We start from the raw sequence: 9258 nt of genomic DNA on the forward strand, positions 1-9258 counted from the left end.
TAGGGTGAGGGAGGGGAGAAGGCTGGCATCAAGTTGTGTGTCTCGAGTGCACCAGCGCGTGCGGGGCTCGGGAGGAGGTGTGCGGCTCCTCGCTGGAGTCCGAGTGTCCCCCGCCGTTCCCTGTGCTGCCCGCGAGCGCCACTTTGGGGGGCAGAGCAGCCGCTTGCCCCCGTGGCGAGGCTGGGGAGCCGGGCTTACTCAGCGCTAACGGGGACGAAGGCACTGATATGCGTCCTTTCGGAGTAGCGTTTACTGTGCCCGCACTGTTTGTAGAGACAGTTTTAGGGGTCTAGAATAACAGAACAAATTGGAAAAAATGTCCGAGACAACTTATATTGTAAAGAAATTTTAGCAGACAATGGATTGCAAGAAAAGCCTAAAGATTAGGTTGTAAGAAAAACAGAAGCCATGTTTCGAAGACCTGTGTTGCAGGCATTTCATCAGTTTGTAAGACATGAGTCTGAAGTAGCCAGCAGTTTGGTTCTTGAACGATCTCTGAATCGTGTTCAATTACTTGGACGAGTAGGTCAGGACCCTGTCATGAGACAGGTGGAAGGAAAAAAACCCAGTCACGATATTTTCTCTAGCAACAAATGAGATGTGGTGATCAGGGGATAGTGAAGTATACCAAATGGGTGACGTCAGTCAGAAGACGACGTGGCACAGAATATCAGTGTTTGGACCAGGCCTCAGAGATGTGGCATATCAGTATGTGAAAAAGGGGGCTCGTATATTTGTGGAAGGGAAAGTGGACTATGGCGAGTACATGGATAAAAACAATGTGAGGCGGCAAGCAACAACAATCATAGCTGATAACATTATATTTCTGAGTGACCAGACAAAAGAAAAGGCATAGAACGGATGATTCTTCTTTGATCATTGTTTGGTACAGTCTCCTTTGCAAATCATGTATAGTCTATAGTTTAAAGATAAAAATTAAATTTTTTATATGAAAAAAAAAAGAAGGACCACTTTAGCATTCATAGGTAATGATTGACTCTTTTTAAAGAAAGTTTCAAAGAGGAAGCAACCGAGTAAAGATAAACTGGCTAGACGTGTGTGTGTGTTGTATGTGAGGTGTGTGTGAGCATGTTTCAGTAAATTAATTAGCAATGGGTCAAAAATCCTCTTCAGTAGTATCCTTATAGGGGAAGGACCTTGGACAAGGATGGCTCTCAAGATGCCTTTGTGAGCATTATTAGGGATATTCAACCCAGCGGTCCATGGTTACCATGGAGAGGGAGACACCGAGGTGCGGCCGAGGAAAAAAAGTAAACACATTGAACATGGAGAGAAAAGGGTACAGCTACCTCACCCCAGTTCTCCTCTTTTTATTTTGTTGAGCACAGGGGATCGAACCCGGGGCCTTATGCATACTATGTAAAGAACCTACCACTGAGTCATACCTACAGTTCCCCAGCTGTGCTCTCTCTCTCTCTCTCTCTCTCTCTCTCTCTCTCTCTCTCTCTGTGTGTGTGTGTGTGTGTGTGTGTGTGTGTGCTCACATGTGTATGTGTGGGGTCAAAGGACAACCTTAGGCGTCCATTCTCACCTTCCACCTTGTGAGGCAGGGTGTCTTGTTTGTAACTTGCTGTGGTACCTGTGTATGCTGTGTTGGCTGAACCTTCAGCTCCCGGCCTCTTCCCAGCTTGCTGTGGGTACGTCAGAATGTGAATGCCATACCCAGCTTTCTGTGGCTGCTGGAAACTCGAACTTAGATCCTCGAGTTTGCCTAGCAAGGGCTTTAACCACCAAACCATCTCCCCAGCCCCTGCAACCCCAAGCTCACCTTCTGAGATTCATACATGAAACTTAGATTTTGAGTGATTGCTAGAAGCAGCTGTGAATATTTAAAGTCATTCTTTTAAATAACCCTCATCCAGAAACCATCGTGAGAAAATTTAAAGATTGGGAAATCTAAGCACTTATTTAATATCTACCTGCCAAGCTTAACCCAAACCGATCCTCCACAAACTGCATGTTTTTCCTGTTGACACAATCAGGCACCTAAAGCTACACCACACAAATATAATAACTGGGTGTCTCGCCAGAGAAGACACGATTATTCGCTTATGATTGATAAATATTAAAACCAAAAATAAAATTAAAGCGATCCCTTTCTTGTAAAGCTCCGCACCCCCCCCCCCCCATATACCCTGAAAATGAGTAGCGCCCATTCCTTTATTCTCCTAGGGGTTTATAGCTAAAAGATTTCTTTTTGGTCTTTTCTCTCTCCTTTTTTTTTCTTCAAAAAATAGCCCCAAAACTTAGATTTAACAAATCATTGCTATGAGCTAACCCACATTCAAATCAAGAAAATGCGTTCAGTATTCTTCTTCTCTGTTCACATATATTTGAAGTAAATTACATCAAATTGTATTTGAAATACCAAACTGGCATTAATGGGAGGGTTTTTTTTTTCTTTTGCTCCAGGCGCCATTTTAAAATAGATGAGCATAAAAATGCAGACGGCACCATTAAGTTTATATGAAACTAGCGAGAATAAAAATCACCATGTAAGTTCTAATAAGATGTGTTTTTCATTCCAGTTTAATAACCCAAGACTATATTCATCTTGCGGTATAATAAATACACGGAGAGGATGGATTCTTTTGTTGGCTTAACATGCTGAAGTTTCCTCCCCCCACACCAACCGCCCCAAGAAGATAGAGTTTTCTGGGAAGCTGGGTAAAGAAAATTCCTTAATATGGCAGTACAGAGTATTATTATCATAAATAATTAATGTGCACAGCAGAAGAAAGCCTAGCTTCATTAATAATTCTTATTTTTAGTTGGCATAAGCTAGAGGTGCTGTGTCTTCTTTCATCCGATCCATGTCAATTTCCTTGATTTTAATTTAATAGATGTTAAAAAATTTAAAGGCGTGGTACATTATGCAGTGGGTTTTTGTTTTTGACTAAATAACATCCTACTGCTAAGCTTACCTGTGGAGAGAGTTTTAGAAATGGAAAGAAAGAAGGAAGGAAGAAAAAGAAAGAAAGGAAGGGAGGGAAGGAGGGAGGAAAGAAGGAAGGAAGGAATAAAGGGAGGGAGGGAGGAAGGAAGGAAGCAAGGAAAGAAGGTAAGGAGGGAGGGAGGAGGTGAGGGAGGGAGGGAAAGAGGAAGGAAGGAAACAAGGAAGGACTGGAGGGAGGGTTAGAGAAAGGAGGGAGGGAGAGAGGAAGGAAGAGAGGGAGGAAAGGAGGGAGGAAGGGAGGGAGGGAGGAAGGAAGGAAAAAAGGAGGGAGGGAGGAAGTGCTGTGACAATACAAGGAGAGTGGGTTCCAGTGTCAGCATCTTCCCCCTTCCATCATCTCTGGGACCAGGTATGATGTCCTTTGATTAAAACCCCCAAGGTACTAAAATGTCCTACACTGGACTTGAGCTCATTAATATCACCTATTTTCAACTCAAGGGTAATCTACTTTCTAGATCCTGAGAACAGGCGTTCTTTCTGATACAAGCTTGCAATTTCATCGTTTGTCCAAACCCACACATTCTGGTAACAGGCTCCTGCGTCCTGTTAGTTCAGCCTCTGAGCCTGAACACAGCCAAGTGTTTTAACAGCAGTGAGGAAAGAAACAAGAGTCTGCAGCTGAGGCCAGAAGGCTGCCCTCTCCAAGCAAGCCAAGAGCAAGGAACAGCCATGCTCCTTCAACATAGGGGATTAGGCTGTGAGTGGAATGGCTGTGGGCCAGTCATTCAACATGGTTTCAGGGGCTGGGAGTGGGGGAATGAAACAAACAAACAAACAAAGCAATTGCAACAATCGAAGGGAAAAAAAAGAAGATTCTGCCGCCAAATTAGAAACTATTTGAATCTCCAGACAAATTATCATCTCTTTTCCTACTGCACACTGTCATTGAGATTCTTGTTTACACACATGGAGCCTCTACTTGATTTAGGTATCGGGGCACTTTCCAGGTTGTTCAGCTAAGATGAGAATTAGGACCCAAGCAGCACTGACGGGACCATCTGAGATGCTGCTGGGGCTTAGTGGAATCCCAGGGCCATGCAGTGGCGGCCCTAGAACTTACTACCATTGTGAGATGAGAGTGGCAGTCCTTGTGTCCCATCATTCAGATTTCCATAGCCACATCTGGCACCTGGCAGCTTCTGAGCTTGTACCCCAGCAAGGTCTTCTTGCTGTTGGGGCGACGTGGGGGAGGTGGATTTTATGCTTCCTGACTCATTTCTCCGACGTCATGACTACTGACTAGTACAATGCCTTACATGTATGGAGAAGCTACTATGGATTGCCTAGCACAAGGCTACCTAATCCTCATAGCAGACTTGGGAGGAACAAGCTAGCTTACAAAAAAATAACATTTATTTACTCATAAAATGTAAAAGAAATTAGTAGTTTAAGATGTTTAGTAGCTATCCGAAGTGTCTGGTTATATCCTGTTCTGGCTTCCCTTCCTATTACTAAACGTCACAGTTTTGGGATGCTCATCACTGCAGGGTTGTCAAGGCAGCAGGGACCTGAGACAGCTGAGTCATATCACATCCACAGTCAAGGGCAGAGAGCAGTAGATCAGTGTGTGCATGTTTGGGCTTCACTGCCGTCTCTACTCATGAACATTCCAGATCCCCTTCCTAGGGAATGGTGCAGCCAACAGTGGGCAGGATTTCCCACATCAGCTAATGTAATCAAAATAACCCCAACCTGGATGTGCTCTCATTGGGGCTCCCTGCCCAGGTGATTCTGGATGACGTCACATTGGCAATTAAGTCAACCATCACACAAAACTAAGACTTGTGAAAATCAGAATAGAAGTCAGATTTAGTTGGAGGTATGAACCTATGTTTCTGTAACACATACACACACACACACACACAGACACAGACACAGACAAACACACACACACACACACACACACAAAGTTAATCTGGTGTCAGAAATTCATCTCATACCAGATGTGACCATGTACTTGGCCCGGTCGCCTCTCTTGCCTCAGGAGTTGACCTGAAGTGCGAGGCCACCCCTAATCAGAGCTGGAGAGCAAGTGGTGTGTCTCTATGCCTTACAACAGGGTGGGGAGCTTCTAGCAGAGACCCAATGGTTGCTTTGGGATTAGTGTCTGAGTTCCTCTCTAACTTTGCAGATTCTGAGTCTTGCCAGTGTTCCCATCATCTTTGCAGAGGTTCCTGGAGTGGGCATGCTCCATCTTCTTTCCACCCTCAGCTGTCCACCCTCTGCCACTTCTTCTGGTGGCAGAAGTTGGGGGATGGGGCTGCTTGAAACCTGGATTCCTATGTGGGCTGTCTATCCCTGGACAGTAAGAGTAGCCCCTTCCATTCTGTTCAGCGCTTGGAACCCAGTTGGCCCCGGTAGAAAATGTTTATATGAATAGATCAATGTGCTGTGGAAGATATTCAGTCCCTTTGGGAGAGCTAGTACCATGCTTCTTTCTGCACCTTACCAACCTGGTGCCATTATTGCTTGGACCCATGAGTAGTGCCAATTAGAAACCAATTGGCATTTGCCCTGCCTGAGCTTGACCTGGCCAATGTGGTCCTCCCTGTGGGGAAGGTCACAGCTTGTGTGGCGCCATGGCTGAGCACCTGTTTGACACATTCCTTTCTGCAGGTGTCCCTTGAAAGAGCATCCTATCTCCCCACCCCTCTTGTTCAGTAACAGAGAGTTACATGACCTCGCTTGAGTAACAGCTTAGCATTTCCATGGCAAAGATTCCAATGAGACAAACACACCTGTGTTTTAATTGTATGTTTGCAAGGATAAAAAGCTTTTGTTTAACACTCCAGGGTCAATAATTGGCAAAGAAGAAAAATGATATAGGAGGTGAGAGTTGCCAGCCGTGTAGTCTCAGTATCCACATTGAAAAACAAATAGTTCCAGCTGGGGCCCCGGGCTGCTCCCGCCTTCTCGAGCCCAGCCATGGTCTTTGCAATTGCAAGGTATTTGATTACTCACTGGAAACTTTTGGCTGGACGTCAAGAGGTTGGCCTGAGAATGTGTATTTGTACCACACGTGAAAACCCTGACCTCAGACACATAGGTGTCGTGAAGAAAGGCCTATTCCAAAATATCAAAGCCAAAGCAGAGAGAAAACGTGAGAGAGGCATTTTGGGAGTTTATTTAAATGCAGTCTAGCATGGCTGGCAGATGGTATCTACCATGCATGAACATGATTAAAATATATTGTATAAAATCCTCAAAGAATAATAAAAATATTATTACTATTATTATTAAAAAATCTTTACCTACAAGCATTTGTTTAATGGTCTATGAAAGGGACAGAATACTGAAGCTGTCAGAGTTCACATCATCTGCTTCTATCTTTCTTTCTTTTTCATAGGGTCTCTTGTGGCTCAGGCTGGCTTTGAACTTGTTATGTAGCTGAGGATGATTGCAAACCAGTCCTCCTGCCTTGACCACCTCCCTGGTGCTGGGATTATTCATGTGTACCTTCAGTCCACCTTATATAGTCCTGGAGATCCATCGCAGGACCTCTCGGATGCTAAGGAAGCACTGCGCTAGCTGAGCTATGTTCTAGGCCCAGAGTTTCAACTGTGACAATCCCTTTTACTGACTGTATAATCCAGGGCCATTCACCCAATCCCTCTGCTCTTTCCTTACCTCATCTATAACATAGGGACACTTTGGGGGATATGGTAGGAATTAAAAATAAACACATCAAAATTATTTCATGGTACTTGGCATATACTCAATAATATTAGGTATTATCGCTACTTTAACTACATTTTAAAGTAATAAGACATAACACAATTTTTATTTAACATCATTTAATCTTTCTTGAGTGATGGTTCAGGCCCATGATAATACTTTGGGTCCAGCACTACCAATCTGATAGGCAGGGTATCACCAGTTTAAGCTGGACATCATGTATAGGTGAATCAGGCCAGTATATTAATGTTTTCTCTGGTGGTCACCTGACACCACCCCCCCACCCCCCCGGCATGAAACCATATCTCTATGTCCATGGGTTTATTTATAACAAGTCCTAATTTCTACCACAATGAAAGCCAGGTTTGTATTGCTCAATCAATATATTCCCTTCTTGTATCCAGAAACCAAGTTAGGATTCCAGGGCTGGCTTGAGAACCCAGGGAATTTGGGTCATCTCTGGGGTATTTCTAAGGAGCACTGATGGGTCCCAGAGCTGTCTGCAGGCATCAGGTTAATGCCACGATTTCAGCACAGTCCTGAGCTTCCTTGCTCTAGAAAATGAGCAGTGAGGGTTGATTGCCTTCCTCCTCTGTGGTTCCTGGTTTTCATTTATATCCACATCCTTAGGTCCCTTTGGCATGACAAATATCCCCTCAGATGCTAAACCACCAGACTGTCCCTTGAAACAGGACGTTGCGAGTGTGTGCTATAGTTTGCACTAATGGTGTCAGCGGGAGTGCCTCCGTTGCTGGGATCAACACACCCCAGAATCATGCAGCAAGGAGAATCCTCTTTTCTTCCAGAGGTGTCACTTTTGACATTTCCTGTCGGGGATAATTGTCTTGGTTGCCATCTGACCTTTCTCTGCACACAGACCATTGCCACAGGGGTCTGTCACCGGTCCAGATGCCGACTATCTCTCTTTTCCTGCCCCCCCCCCCGGTAAAATCAGAAACGCTGTGTACTAGATTATTTTGTTCAATAAAATCTCAGACAGAGCAAGTTGACTCTATTTTCTAAAGTAGTCGATAAAATACAATCTTTTAAGCTGGACCAGAAAAGGCCTTATCGGAGAAGCAGACGCAGGCGGACAGGAAAGGAACAACATTCCAGTGATTTGTTTTTTTTTTTTTTCCTTCTTTCCTGGTGTTTTTGAGACAGGATCTCACACATGCCAGGCTGCCTTTGTCCTTGCTGGGTAGCTGAGGATGGCCTTGAACTCCTGAACTTTCTGCCCCACCCCCACCTCCTCCAAGTGCTGGAATGCACGGATACCACAACCAGCTCAGAGATGATTCTTCAAATAACTTGGGGCCTGTCGGCCGTCTCATTTGCCTCTATTCTATCTAACAATGCAACATCATAAGCCCCTCTCCCCCACTTCCAAAAAAGCAAAAAGCCTTACTCCAGAAAATTTGCTCCGGAAAGGATGTAGCTAAAACAGGGTTTCAACAGAAGCTATGTCCTAAAGTGTTTCTTTTTTTTTTTTTTTTTTTTTTTTGATTAAAACATATCACACTTGAGGAATGATTGAACAACTGGTTGGAAGTCACAGAAATATTAACTCTAATGAGCTCATTTAAATAGAAGCAGACGTGCCGCCCCGCTGGTTGTCAAAAGTTTTCAAAGACGGTTTCTCTCCAGTAAGCAGGGTCCTGCAGACGGTGTCCATCTGTCTTCTCGAGAGAGCATTGACGTACTCTGGGAGGAAGCGCGGCTGCGGAAGCGCCATTTGGAGGTATTGATCTCTTGATTGCTTGGCTGTCTCGGTGGGAAACCAAAGTAGCAATGGGCTCAGGCAGGACTCAACAGTGCCAGGAACATTTTTTTTTTTTTAAATTGGATTCGTAGGTGACTGGGATGAAAATAAAACCATGCTTAATAAAGATGCCCTCTTTGAATGCCAGAATAGACTTCTATAGCTCCCCAAGGCCTACTTGGTCTTCTAGTTTCCCAAGATCTTGGTCTGGGTCTCTGAGGAGGGCTCTAAGACATATAGGGTTTATACACTTGCTTCGGCACTTACCATTGGTGAGTTAGAGCAAACACAAGATGCTTGGTAGTAGGAAGGCTCAAACCATCCACATCGTCATACTACATGTCCCTTAAATGTAGAATTCCAGGGGAAGAATGGAGTCTGGGTTTCACGTTTACCCCGTCCCAGTCCAAAGTTCAGGATGCTAAAGCTTTTCATGAGATCTTTGAACTTCATGCTTACGTTTTTTTATTTTTTTGAAAAAAAGAATCCCTTAACTATAAAAGTCAGACTTTGTAAATAAAAATGTAAAGTGTTGGTTGGTTTTGAGATGGCTAAAAACACAAGCTTAGTGTGTTTCTGCTTTGGGTCTTGGGTCCTCTTGGCTTCCATACGGAGGCCAGTAAGCTGGGGGCACTTGTCAGTGTTAGCTGAATGACTGAATCCATGAAAGATCAACTTCCTTGACACTGTTCCAAAATAGCAAGTGCATTGGTGGTGCAGAGAGCTGTGGATATGTGAAATAGTGTCTAATATCTAATGGAAACAGCTAACAGGAAAGTCTAAATAATATGTGTATGGATATACTCACTCACAAAAGAGATTGTGAGGTGATATGCAATATGAG

The 9258-nt window shown here is 44.2% G+C and overlaps 1 pseudogene; it reads left to right on the forward strand.

Moving 5' to 3' along the window:
- Positions 1–237: 237 nt before the first annotated feature.
- On the forward strand, positions 238–956 carry LOC110308391 (single-stranded DNA-binding protein, mitochondrial pseudogene; annotated as a pseudogene).
- Positions 957–9258: the final 8302 nt, after the last annotated feature.

This window comes from Mus caroli, unplaced genomic scaffold, assembly GCF_978045245.1.
Source record: "Mus caroli unplaced genomic scaffold, Mus_caroli_1 scaffold_15, whole genome shotgun sequence".
Classification (NCBI taxonomy): Eukaryota; Metazoa; Chordata; class Mammalia; order Rodentia; family Muridae; genus Mus; species Mus caroli.